General features: G+C 47.7%; 1 protein-coding gene across 6 annotated transcripts in view; it reads left to right on the forward strand.

Moving 5' to 3' along the window:
- TMEM218 (transmembrane protein 218) overlaps nucleotides 1–12,042 on the forward strand; it is a 58,864-nt gene that overhangs the window by 10,495 nt on the left and 36,327 nt on the right. The window contains exon 1 of one of the 6 annotated variants that reach the window (XM_088481842.1): nucleotides 3,017–3,059. The exons of 4 other annotated variants lie outside the window; for them this stretch is intronic. The gene's annotated coding sequence lies outside the window, so the exon portion shown is untranslated. Of the gene's footprint in view, nucleotides 1–3,016; nucleotides 3,060–12,042 lie in introns of those variants that run through there. One more of the 6 variants, XM_088481845.1, reaches the window with a different exon arrangement.

Below are 12,042 nucleotides of genomic sequence, written 5' to 3' on the forward strand. Positions count from 1 at the left end.
ATAACCTATAGGCGGTGTGGTATATTATACATGATAGAACCTATAGGCGGTGTGGTATATTATACATGATATAACCTATAGGCGGTGTGGTATATAATACATGATGTAACCTATAGGCGGTGTGGTATATAATACTTGATATAACCTATAGGCGGTGTGGTATATGATTGTATATGATATAACCTATAGGTGGTGTGGTATATAATACATGATATAACCTTTAGGTGGTGTGGTATATAATACATGTTATAACCCATAGGTGATGTGGTATATAATACATGATATAACCTGTATACAGTGTGGGATATAATACATGACATAACCTATAGGTGGTGTGGGATATAATACATGACATAACCTATAGGTGGTGTGGGATATAATACATGATATAACCTATAGGCGGTGTGGTATATAATACATGATATAACCTATAGGCGGTGTGGTATATAATACATGATATAACCTATAGGCGGTGTGGTATATAATACATGATATAACCTATAGGCGGTGTGGTATATAATACATGATATAACCTATAGGCGGTGTGGTATATAATACATGATATAACCTATAGGCGGTGTGGTATATAATACATGATATAACCTATAGGCGGTGTGGTATATAATACATGATATAACCTATAGGCGGTGTGGTATATAATACATGATATAACCTATAGGCGGTGTGGTATATAATACATGATATAACGTATATACAGTGTGGTATATAATACATGATATAACCTATAGGTGGTGTGGTATATGATTGTATATGATATAACCTATAGGCGGTGTGGTATATAATACATGATATAACCTATAGGCGGTGTGGTATATAATACATGATATAACCTATAGGCGGTGTGGTATATAATACATGATATAACCTATAGGCGGTGTGGTATATAATACATGATATAACGTATATACAGTGTGGTATATAATACATGATATAACCTATAGGTGGTGTGGTATATAATACATGATATAACCTATAGGCGGTGTGGTATATAATACATGATATAACCTATAGGCGGTGTGGTATATAATACATGATATAACCTATAGGCGGTGTGGTATATAATACATGATATAACCTATAGGCGGTGTGGTATATAATACATGATATAACCTATAGGCGGTGTGGTATATAATACATGATATAACGTATATACAGTGTGGTATATAATACATGATATAACCTATAGGTGGTGTGGTATATGATTGTATATGATATAACCTATAGGCGGTGTGGTATATAATACATGATATAACCTATAGGCGGTGTGGTATATAATACATGATCTAACCTATAGGCGGTGTGGTATATAATACATGATATAACCTATAGGCGGTGTGGTATATAATACATGATATAACCTATAGGTGGTGTGGTATATGATTGTATATGATATAACCTATAGGCGGTGTGGTATATAATACATGATATAACGTATAGGCGGTGTGGTATATAATACATGATATAACCTATAGGCGGTGTGGTATATAATACATGATATAACGTATATACAGTGTGGTATATAATACATGATATAACGTATATACAGTGTGGTATATAATACATGATATAACCTATAGGTGGTGTGGTATATAATACATGATATAACCTATAGGCGGTGTGGTATATAATACATGATATAACCTATAGGCGGTGTGGTATATAATACATGATATAACCTATAGGCGGTGTGGTATATAATACATGATATAACGTATATACAGTGTGGTATATAATACATGATATAACCTATAGGTGGTGTGGTATATGATTGTATATGATATAACCTATAGGCGGTGTGGTATATAATACATGATATAACCTATATGTGGTGTGGTATATAATACATGATCTAACCTATAGGCGGTGTGGTATATAATACATGATATAACCTATAGGCGGTGTGGTATATAATACATGATATAACCTATAGGTGGTGTGGTATATGATTGTATATGATATAACCTATAGGCGGTGTGGGATATAATACATGATATAACGTATATACAGTGTGGTATATAATACATGATATAACCTATAGGCGGTGTGGTATATAATACATGATATAACGTATATACAGTGTGGTATATAATACATGATATAACCTATAGGCGGTGTGGTATATTATACATGATATAACCTATAGGCGGTGTGGTATATAATACATGATATAACCTATAGGCGGTGTGGTATATAATACATGATATAACCTATAGGTGGTGTGGTATATAATACATGATCTAACCTATAGGCGGTGTGGTATATAATACATGATATAACCTATAGGCGGTGTGGTATATAATACATGATATAACCTATAGGTGGTGTGGTATATGATTGTATATGATATAACCTATAGGCGGTGTGGGATATAATACATGATATAACGTATATACAGTGTGGTATATAATACATGATATAACCTATAGGCGGTGTGGTATATAATACATGATATAACGTATATACAGTGTGGTATATAATACATGATATAACCTATAGGCGGTGTGGGATATAATACATGATATAACGTATATACAGTGTGGTATATAATACATGATATAACCTATAGGCGGTGTGGTATATAATACATGATATAACGTATATACAGTGTGGTATATAATACATGATATAACCTATAGGCGGTGTGGTATATTATACATGATATAACCTATAGGCGGTGTGGTATATAATACATGATATAACCTATAGGCGGTGTGGTATATAATACATGATATAACCTATAGGTGGTGTGGTATATAATGTCTCCCTGTGTTACCGGGTGTCACATCACACGCGGTGAGGAATGAGCTATAACCGTATTGGCACCGGGCCTGTTCCCTAGTAACGCCAAGCCGCCGTTGTGTTGCTAGGAGACGCGACTCTGCCAATAAATGCACGAGTGACGAATGAGATCTGTAATCTGATTGGGGCAGCTGTGGTGGGGACAATGTTAAAATCATTTTAATAGGTCGCTTACGCTGTAGCGTTTCAACTACATTTGTTAGTGGTATACAGACCACTTCCATACAGACAGCGGCCAGGTATATATTGGGGGAGTCACAGGGAGAGGGACATGGGGGCCCGGTATAATGGGGGAGTCACAGAGAGAGACATGGGGGGGGGGGCGGTATAATGGGGGAGTCACAGGGAGAGGGACATGGGGGCAGTGTATAATGGGGGGTCACAGGGAGAGGGATATGGGGGCCCGGTATAATGGGGGAGTCACAGAGAGAGACATGGGGGGGGGGGGCGGTATAATGGGGGGTCACAGGGAGAGGGATATGGGGGCCCGGTATAATGGGGAGTCACAGGGAGAGGTACATGGGGGCAGTGTATAATGGGGGAGTCACAGGGAGAGGTACATGGGGGCAGTGTATAATGGGGGAGTCACAGGGAGAGGTACATGGGGGCAGTGTATAATGGGGGAGTCACAGGGAGAGGTACATGGGGGCAGTGTATAATGGGGGAGTCACAGGGAGAGGTACATGGGGGCAGTGTATAATGGGGGAGTCACAGGGATTGATACATGGGGGCAGTGTATAATTGGGGAGTCACAGGTAGAGGGACAATGGGGGAGTGTATAATGGGGGGGTCACAGGAAAAGGAACATGGAACCCGATATAATGGGAGAGGGCCATGGGGGCCAGGTATAATGGGGGAGTCACAGGGAAAGAGACATGGGGACCGGGTATAAAGGGAGAGTCACAAGAAAAGGGAAATGGAACCCGAAATAATGGGGGAGTCATGGTGCCAGGTAATTTGGGAGAGTAACAAGAAAAGAGACATGGGGGTCAGGTATAATGGGTGAGTCACAGGGAGGGTCAAGGTCAGGATATTTCCTGGGCTGGGGAATAGACTCACCTGCCACATTTCCTCCATCCTGCAACTAAGGGGGTAAAGGTGGATAGTGACAGGTCAGTGATAGAGGGCTGTGGGTGTGTAGGTTGTAGGTAAGTAATACTTTGCGTAATTGTATTACACATCGCACAGTGCTGGTAGATGAGCATTGTATATTCCGGGATTTTGCCTCTGATGTATAATGTATATGGAAACACTCTTCTATTGCCCCAGGCTATATTATTATTACATATTCCAGTTCAATGTACTGTTCGTAGCTCTGTACAGGAAGATGCGTATATTATATAAGCTAGTGCTGTATGTTGCCGTGGACAGAAAAATGTCTGACACTTATCCGACAAGGATAAAAATAGTGTAAATTGCTTTTAAAGTGCTTTAAGCTGCATTTGTAACCGTGTCGTCATAGTGCTGCTGATGTAGTCTTGTCTATCTCCTCCTTGCGGAAATAATAATTGCCGACATCATGAACGTATCCCTCCCCGCTGCGCTTTAGCGTTGGTACAGTAGTATGACAGGATTGTGTATTAGCAGACAGACGCAGCGCCTGATGCAGACCAGATGAGACACCGATGCTCACTGAGTTGAATGAGTTTTTGCAAATGCACGAAAGTTCCTGAAAACTGATTAGCGCAGGCGTTACACTGGTTACGCACACAGGCGCTGTTGTGACTGAGATGCACTGTATCAGAAATGTCTTGGAAAAGTGCTGGGAGATGGCTAAACAGACACACTGAGATGGTCCGTCTTATAGGAGTGTTACTTTGCGCACATATATTCGCTGAGGGGCGTAAGTCCATACCAGGAGCCCAGAGACTTGATAGTTGTTGTTGCCCCCCCTCCCTTTCTGCTTGCATTCAATACCAACACACCAGCAGCACCCAGACACACACGCTCATCCCCCTGCATTCACTGCCAGCACACCAGCAGTACCCAGACACACACTCTCAACCCCCTGCATTCACTACCAACACTCCAGCAGTACCCAAACACACACTCTCAACCCCTTTCCCCTCCAAATTCACTTCCAAAACCTCAGCAGTACTCAGACATATACTCTCATCCTCCTGCATTCACTGCCAACACCCTAGCAGCACCCAGACACACACCCACCCCCCTGCATTCACTGCTAACACCCTAGCAGCACCCAGACACAACCTCTCTCCTTTGCAATAACTACCAACAACCCAGTGTAACCCACACACCCTCCCCCCCTGCATTCACTGCTTACATCCAGCAGCACCCCCACACACACCCCTTGCATTCACTGCTAACACCCAGCAGCACCCACAGCCACCCCTGCATTCACACACTTACCTCCCCTGCACATTCATTTCCAACACACCAGCAGCGCTCAAACATACATTCCTCCCCCAAATTACTTACTACCAACACCCCAGCAAACAAACACTACCTGTTTCTGAAATAAGTCTTCTGTTCTTGCTATTTGCTGCTCCAACAACAACAGCAGAGGCAGCAGGTCCCACGTGTGTGATGAGGAAGAAGCAACAAACCAGGGAGAGGCCATGTACTTCAGCTTCTGCCCTGCTTCTTTTATGCACATTAGTGCAGTTTCCTTGATGTTGATAGATTCCCAGACTGCGACCGTACTCCGGAGTGGGGTCTCTGGAAGAGGGAGGACCACGACACCTGCCCGCTGGGCTCCCTTCTTCCTCCTGCTCTGCGGCTCATAAAGCAGAACCTGGAACAATGGAGGAGGTCAGTGTGAAACCCTTCAGGGCTGGCGCCCGGAGGCGATCGCCTTCCATTGTCTCCTGTATTGACGCCCCTGTATAAGCTCAGTCACTGTGAAGGCCGTAGTCAGAAGGAAAAGTCTGCCCCTGCCATAGGGCTGTTGGAAGTTTTTGATGGTGCAACCGAATTTGGCTTCTAAAAAGACAGGCGGAACAACAGCGTTATTGCCAACAGTGAAGCATCCTGAGACCATTCATGTGTGGGGTGGCTTCTCATCCAAGGGAGTGGGATCACTCACAATTTTGCTTAAGAACACAGCCATGAATAAAGAATGGTACCAAAACATCCTCCAAGAGCAACTTCTCCCAACCATCCAAGAACAGTTTGGTGAAGAACAATGCCTTTTCCAGCATGATGGAGCACCTTGCCATAAGGCAAAAGTGATAACTAAGTGGCTCGGGGAAGAAAACATGGAAATTTTGGGTCCATGGCCAGGAAACTCCCCAGACCTTAATCCCATTGAGAACTTGTGGTCAATCCTCAAGAGGCAGGTGGACAAACAAAACCCCACAAATTCTGACAAACTCCAAGCATTGATTAGGTAAGAATGGGCGGCCATCAGTCAGTATGTGGCCCAGAAGTTGAGTGACAGCATGCCAGGGCGAATTGCAGAGGTCTTGAGAAAGAAGGGTCAACACTGCAAATATTCATTCTCTGCATAAACTAAATGTAACTGTCAATAAAAGCCTCTGACACTTATGTCATGCTGTAATGTTACCTCAGTATACCATAGTAACATCTGACACTTATGTCATGCTGTAATGTTACCTCAGTATACCATAGTAACATATGACACTTATGTCATGCTGTAATGTTACCTCAGTATACCATAGTAACATCTGACACTTATGTCATGCTGTAATGTTACCTCAGTATACCATAGTAACATCTGACACTTATGTAATGCTGTAATGTTACCTCAGTATACCATAGTAACATCTGGCACTTATGTAAAGCTGTAATGTTACCTCAGTATACCATAGTAACATCTGACACGTATGTAATGCTGTAATGTTACCTCAGTATACCATAGTAACATCTGACACTTATGTAATGCTGTAATGTTACCTCAGGATACCATAGTAACATCTGACACTTATGTAATGCTGTAATGTTACCTCAGTATACCATAGTAACATCTGACACTTATGTAATGCTGTAATGTTACGTCAGTATACCATAGTAACATCTGACACTTATGAAATGCTGTAATATTACGTCAGTATACCATAGTAACATCTGACACTTATGAAATGCTGTAATATTACGTCAGTATACCATAGTAACATCTGACACTTATGTAATGCTGTAATGTTACCTCAGTATACCATAGTAACATCTGACACTTATGTAATGCTGTAATGTTACCTCAGTATACCATAGTAACATCTGACACTTATGAAATGCTGTAATATTACGTCAGTATACCATAGTAACATCTGACACTTATGTCATGCTGTAATGTTACCTCAGTATACCATAGTAACATCTGACACTTATGTAATGCTACCTCAGGATACCATAGTAACATCTGACACTTATGTAATGCTGTAATGTTACCTCAGTATACCATAGTAACATCTGACAAAAAGATCTAATAACACTGAAGCAACAAACTTTGTGAAAACCAATACTTGTGTCATTCTCAGAACTTTGGCCATGGCCAATATATATAAGAGTGTATGTGACGCACGGTACTGTCAGTGCTGCAATGGGGACGTCACAGGCTGCCTGAGGACAGTTGTTCTGTTCCTATATTTTGGAGAATTATGTTCTTACGTTCGGTTCATCTCCTTCATGCCGGTAATCTGGCCCTTATGTATTTCACTTACTAGAGCGGCTGTCTATCACCACTCTAATTATTTTTTCTACTTCAGGGTCCATAGGGTATCCACAGGATACCTTGGGGTATAGGTGTGACGTCAGTCGCAGGGCACCAAAGAGTTAAGCTTTCAGCCTCCCAGGATGCACTAGGTCCCCCTCCTATACCCCGCCCCCGGGCCAAGGCACCTCAGTTTAGTTTGGTGCCCGGCCGGAGTCGGGTGCACCTGTTGGAGTGGGGGCTAGAAGAGCCCCTGAAGCTTATTCTTCATGCAGCTGTGGCTGCACATCTGGATGTACAGCATGGACAGTCAGTCCTGACGTCCATGCTGTCTTCCCTACACCCCGCCGGTACCAGAACGCCGGTACTGATCCGGGGATGCTGGTGGGCGTCTGGGGTCACAGCTAGCGGTGACCCCAGATGCTCCGGACCATGGCCGGATTCAAGGGGGACAGAGGTAAGCAGCGGGGTCCCGCGGTGGGTCCCCGCTGATCACATGGTCCTAAGTCCCCAGGCAGGGGGCTCCCTGGGGACTGGCTGCAGCGTGGAGCCAGGCGACCAACCTGCGCTTCCACTACCCCCTGGGACAGCGGACCGCAGCAGAGCGGTAGCGCTGCGGCGTCCCAGGGGTTAAATGCATGCCAGGGGAGCGCGCCTTCCCTGTCTCACAGCCGGCGCCTCCCCCGCTGCACACAGCCCTCTCTGCATGCTGCCGACTGGTCCTGTGGCAGCGCTCCTCCCCCAGGCCAGCCTCCTCTCTGCTCCTCGGCGGCCATCTTCTCCAGAACGCATGGTGAACGCTGCTGGAAGCGCTGGACGGAAGCATCGTGGTCTGGGTCCCCCCGCATACCTCTCCTCCGCTGTGGTCAGGTCTGTGTATGCAGCGCTGTGTCCTACCAGGCCCTGTGTCTGTGTAGTTGAGTGATCAGCGCTGTTAGTGCAGGAATTGTTATTTTTCTGCATTGTATGTGACTGTGCTAGCGCTGCTGCCTGTAATCTTTTCTTCTCTAAACTGTCAGCTTTATTACTGTCCCTGTTCTTTCTGCTAAAGCCCTTGCGGTGCGGTGCTGCAGGGTGGTCTCTCGCCTATTTAATACTTAATTGGTGAGAGAGGTCACATACGTGGTGCCATCATGTCTGAAAGTGATTTTCCCCTCCGGCTACAGTGTACCACGTGCAAAGTACCGTTAGCGGAGGGGGAGGGTAGCGCGGAGGGCCTTTGCCGGCAGTGTTTGTCCATGGCGCGGCCTATTACGGTTACAGCACCGGTACAGGAGCCGCCCTGGGCTTGTTTCGCTCAGGCGTTAACAGCTTTAGTGGGCCAGTTAGCTCCGCAGCCCGCGTTTACTCAGATGGGTTTGTCCCAGCAGTCTGTGGTGTCGTCACCCATGCAGGGGTTCCCACGACAATTGGTGGTACCCCACAGTCTCCCTATTTCCCCGCTCCCGGGTTCTCAGGAGCCAGCGTGGGTTAACTCCCTGACGAGTTCTGTACAGCACTTGTCGGATGTGTTGCAAGGGGAGTCTGTGATGCGGTCTCATAAAAGGCCGGTGGCGTCTCTGTCCGCTCCTTATGAGGATGACGAAGGGACGTCTGATGATGGGGAGATTCTAGATCCTTACGATCAGGAACCTCTCCATACTAAGGACGCTGATGCTAAGTCCAAAGTATATATTCCTGGACTTATTCGGGCGGTCCGCACAGCCTTGGTGATTGAGGACGAAGTTCCCCCAGCGGCTAAATCTAAGTATGCCTTTTTCAAAGATGTGAAGGGCGATGCCACAGTCTTTCCTCTTTCGGGTCAGTTGGTGGACCATTTAGAGGAGGCGTGGAAACAACCTGGCAAAAGATACCAGCCGCAGAGACGCCTGGCGGTGGCTTATCCGTTCGCGGATAATTATTTTGCGAAGTGGGAATCCCCTCCACAGGTGGATTCTCACGTGACCCGTCTTGTCCGTAGTGCCACATTGCCGATGCCATCCATGTCCTCCCTTAAGGATGCTACGGACCGCAAGGTAGAAATCTGCCTGAAGTCCGCTAATTCCCTTGCTGGGGGGGCAGCACGGCCGGCTATGGCCATTTGCTGGGTTGCCAGAGCGATGGAGCGCTGGGCGGATTCATTAGAGGCTTCTTTTGAATCCGACTGTCCGGCCGATCAGGCGGAGTTGATTGGCAATCTCCGTGATTCGGCCACCTACATCAACGAGGCGGCTCTAGACATTAGTACTCTGGTGTCTAGAATTTCTTCAGCAGCGGTAGCTGCTCGTCGCACCTTGTGGCTGCGATCCTGGAAGGCGGACGCAGATTCCAAGAAAGGTCTGGAAGCGTTGCCGTTTACCGGAGAAGTTCTCTTCGGTCCGGATCTGGATAAGATTGTGGCCACGCTGGCGGCAGCCAAATCTGCCTGTCTCCCGTCGGCCGCTGCTCCTTCTGGTTCGGGACCATCGTCCTTTCGGTCATCTAGGGCCCAGGGCAGGCCCAAACCACAGTCGTTTCCTCGACAGGCTGGCCCTAAGAAATCGGTCAAGCCCCGGAAGCAGGCATGGAGTACCAGACGTCCGGCCCCCAAGCCAGATGGCAAGCCTGCGGCCTGACGGTCCGGGCCTCCCTTTGGGGGATCCCAGGGTGGGAGGCCGCCTGCTACAGTTCGCCCGGTGTTGGTCGACCACTACGACAGACACTTGGGTTCTGGAGGTGGTTTCCCACGGATACGCCCTCTCCTTCCGGCACAGACCCCCGGCTCGCTTCTTCACCACGGGTCTCCCATCAGACCGGAACAAGGCTACGGAGCTGCGGAAGGTATTGCACACTATGCTCCAGGCTGGAGTTATAGTGGCGGTTCCATTCTCCCAGAGGGGCCAGGGTTTCTATTCAAATCTATTTTTGGTACAGAAACCCAATGGGTCATATCGTCCGATTCTCAACCTCAAAGCACTCAACAAGTCTTTGCGGGTCCCGAAGTTTCGGATGGAGACCCTACGGTCCATCATTCTGGCGCTGGAACCTGGGGACTACTTGGTGTCATTGGACATACAGGACGCTTACCTGCATGTCCCTATTCTTTGGCGCCATCAACAGTTCCTCAGGTTTGCAATCAGCAGCGACCACTTCCAGTTTCGGGCGTTACCTTTTGGCCTGGCAACAGCACCACGTGTTTTCACCAAGGTGATGGCGGTCATGGCGGCTTCTCTGCGGCTGCAGGGAGTCCGCATGTTGCCGTATTTGGACGACCTGTTATTGGTGGCAGGATCTCCAGAGCTCCTGTTACGCCACTTGGACCTGACCATTGCACTGCTGCAACGGCACGGCTGGCTAATCAACTGGCAGAAGTCCACTCTAATCCCGTCTCGGAGGATTCTGCATCTTGGAGCCTTATTGGACTCGGGACAGCAAAGGATCTTCGTGACGGAGGACAAGATCTCTGCTTTACAGTCAAGGGTGCGCAGTTGTCTGCACAGCCGCCGGGTGTCCTTACACTCGGCGATGAGGTTACTGGGCTCCATGGTGTCGGTGTTCGACATGGTGGAATACGCCCAGTTTCACTCCAGACCTCTGCAGCACCTGATCCTGTCCAAGTGGAACGGGCTGACTCAGTCTCTGAAGTCCCAGACGATTGTGCTCACCCAGGAGGTTCGCCTGTCCCTTACGTGGTGGTTACAGACGACCCACCTCAACAAGGGACGTCCGTTCTGGGTTCCAAATTGGGTCCTGTTGACAACGGACGCCAGTCTTCGGGGCTGGGGAGCAGTTTCGGGTCCACACTTGTTCCAGGGCAGGTGGACGCCGACAGAAGCGGAGCTTCCAATAAATATCTTGGAACTCCGTGCGGTCTTCAATGCTCTCCAGCAGGCACAGCGGTTTCTCCAGGGTCGCCCGGTGCAGGTCCAGTCGGACAACGCTACCACCGTGGCCTACATAAACAGGCAAGGAGGAACTCGCAGTCGGGCGGCTCTCGTAGAGGTCTCTCGGATCCTGGTTTGGGCGGAGCGCAATCTTCCGGCCATATCAGCGGTCTTCATCCCGGGAGTGCTCAATTGGGAGGCGGACTTTCTAAGTCGCCAGGACGTTCATCCGGGGGAATGGTCCCTGCACCCGGACGTTTTTCAACTACTGGTGGACAGGTGGGGTCTTCCAGAAATCGACCTCATGGCGTCCCGGCACAACAACAAGTTGCCGGTGTACGGGTCTCGCACAAGAGACGAAGGGGCGTCTCTGGTGGATGCTCTGTCCGTCCGGTGGACGTTCCGGTTCGCATACCTGTTCCCTCCGGTCTCCCTTCTTCCACGGGTAATCCGGAAATTCAAACAGGAAGGAGGGACGCTCCTGTTGATAGCTCCCGCGTGGCCCAGACGGCACTGGTTCTCAGACCTTCAGGGTCTGTCCGTGGACATTCCTCTGCGGTTGCCGCTACGACCGGACCTTCTGTCTCAGGGTCCTTGCCTTCACCCGGACCTGACTCGGCTGTCTTTGACGGCGTGGCTGTTGAGACGGCCATGCTGAGGTCCCGGGGGTTTTCCAGCTCTGTGGTGCGTACCATGTTACGAGCTCGGAAACCGTCTTCCGCGAGGATATACCATCGCGTGTGGCATACG

This window comes from Taudactylus pleione, unplaced genomic scaffold (genome assembly GCF_031769625.1).
Source record: "Taudactylus pleione unplaced genomic scaffold, aTauple2 ptg000278l, whole genome shotgun sequence".
In the NCBI taxonomy this organism is placed as follows: domain Eukaryota; kingdom Metazoa; phylum Chordata; class Amphibia; order Anura; family Myobatrachidae; genus Taudactylus; species Taudactylus pleione.